Source organism: Megalopta genalis, unplaced genomic scaffold (assembly GCF_051020955.1).
Source record: "Megalopta genalis isolate 19385.01 unplaced genomic scaffold, iyMegGena1_principal scaffold0141, whole genome shotgun sequence".
NCBI classification, from domain to species: Eukaryota; Metazoa; Arthropoda; class Insecta; order Hymenoptera; family Halictidae; genus Megalopta; species Megalopta genalis.
In genome coordinates this window covers 70,507-72,500 of record NW_027476210.1, presented here as the reverse complement: position 1 = coordinate 72,500, position 1,994 = coordinate 70,507, and the positions used below count along the sequence as shown (strand labels likewise).

The following is a 1,994-nucleotide window of genomic DNA, read 5'->3' as shown; positions in this document are numbered from 1 at the left end:
ATGCGATCAGCACAAAGTTATTCAGAGTCACCAAAGCAAACGATGGACGAGTGTAAACACCCGCCACCGATTGGTTTTGATCTAATAAAAGCGTTCCTACCATCTCTGGTCGGAACTCTGTTTTGCATGTATTAGCTCTAGAATTACCACAGTTATCCAAGTAAATTTTAGTACGATCTAAGAAACCATAACTGATTTAATGAGCCATTCGCGGTTTCACCTTAATACGGCATGTACTGAGACATGCATGGCTTAATCTTTGAGACAAGCATATGACTACTGGCAGGATCAACCAGGGAACTATACAATATGTATATATAAAATGGACAAAATTTAAATCCTTTTCCATCGTCGCCTGTTTCATATATATATGTCAGGTCGACACACCACTTTTCTCTTTCAAATATGTACAAGTTTTGCCACATTCCGCGCTTGTAACATATCTTCTTTAACGCTCAATTTCTTTCATTTTTCTACCATACAGATATTTTACCGTACGCCCAAAAACGTACGTATTATATTTTTGTTCTATCATAAAATCACATTTTTCTACGTACGCCAGCTTCGTACGTTTCTATCTTTGCCTTCATAAAATCACAAGATAATTTTATCTTCAAGAGTCTCGCTATTAACATCTTGTAAGATAAATGTACGTCCCAGCTAAAACGTACAAATACTTCAAATTAAGTAATAATATATCATCGCTATTGACAAATTTTTAAGATCCAAGACACAGTTCTCTCTATATGTTTTAATATTTTTTATGTACTCAAATATATTCAAAGGAAAAAGTACATGGGTGATGCCATAGTCGTGGAAGCGCGTACGCTCACGCTGATCTTCTGACCGCCGGAAGCACGAAACCTCTGATCTGGGCAAAATCGGCAAGCCGAGGAAGAACGGACAGGACACATGCTGGACTGGCGAGAAAGCGTGTTCTTCCGCTCGCGCTAGGCATTTCGATTTCTGACACCTCTTGATTTAAAAAATCAGTTTTTTGATAGTTTTCTCTCTCCACTGGGCTATTCATTTTAGCCACAGTTTTCAATTGGTACGATTTGCTTCCAAATCTTACAGATGCATTTTAAAAAATTTTTCCATCGCTCGGACAGAAGAGTCGATTGCTCAGTGAGTACGAGTATACATACAAAGTGCATACGGGTAACCAACCCCGTAGGGCTTGCCACATATGGGCCATTCGGTCAAAGACACCGACCCGTGGCCACGCTGTGTGGAGAAAAGTCCGTAACGTAAACGGCACGAAACAGTCAGGACCGAAGCCCCGAAGGAGCTCTGAGACAGCTTCTCGACCGAGATCGTAGAATTGGCCCAAAACCCGCTCTGCTCCGTCCGCCTCGCACGGACCGTGTATCTCTTATAGATACCGAACGGCCGGCAAGGACGCCGGCGCCGCCGGCCGAATAGCACGCGCGCTTATGAGTGTAAACCGCCGCGGCAACAGACCGCCCGGCCGTGCTGTTGTAACATAGCGCGTGAACGAACGAAAAAAAAATTTATAGTAAACATTAAAATAAATTACATTACCGTAAACTAGACAAAAAATTACACATTTTTTCCCAATATGAAAATTTTCACAAACTTTTCAAAGTCCCATCGCATCGAGTAAACTTTTTTAATAACGCTTCCGCACGATTCTAAATGCTTAATCCATATGTGAAATCGTTCACTGATCACGAATATCGTATTTAAAAAAATTACAAAAATTTATTTTTCAAAATAATCAAAAAAAACCGAAAAATCACAAGAGTAAAGTACCATTATTTTAAACAATATGTCGTTCTAAATGCTTAATCCCTATGTAAAAAAGTTATCTAAGCAAGAATATGTAATTGAAAAAAATTAGAAAAATTTATTTTAGCCGTAAATCGAAAATAATGGGGACACCGGAGCTGTTCGAAGCGCCGAGACGCGCCGCGTACGGCCGAATATTTTCTAAGTCCCAACGTACCGATCAAGAGTAAAGTACCATTTTC

The 1,994-nt window shown here is 39.9% G+C and overlaps 1 non-coding gene across 1 annotated transcript in view; it reads right to left on the bottom strand.

Annotated features, from left to right (window-relative positions):
- Positions 1-299, bottom strand: part of LOC143262540 (small subunit ribosomal RNA) — a 1,921-nt gene extending 1,622 nt beyond the window's left edge. The window contains exon 1 of the ribosomal RNA XR_013036322.1: positions 1-299. This exon is cut by the window's left edge and continues 1,622 nt beyond it. This is a non-coding gene — a ribosomal RNA (small subunit ribosomal RNA).
- Between the last annotated feature and the right edge of the window lie 1,695 nt (positions 300-1,994).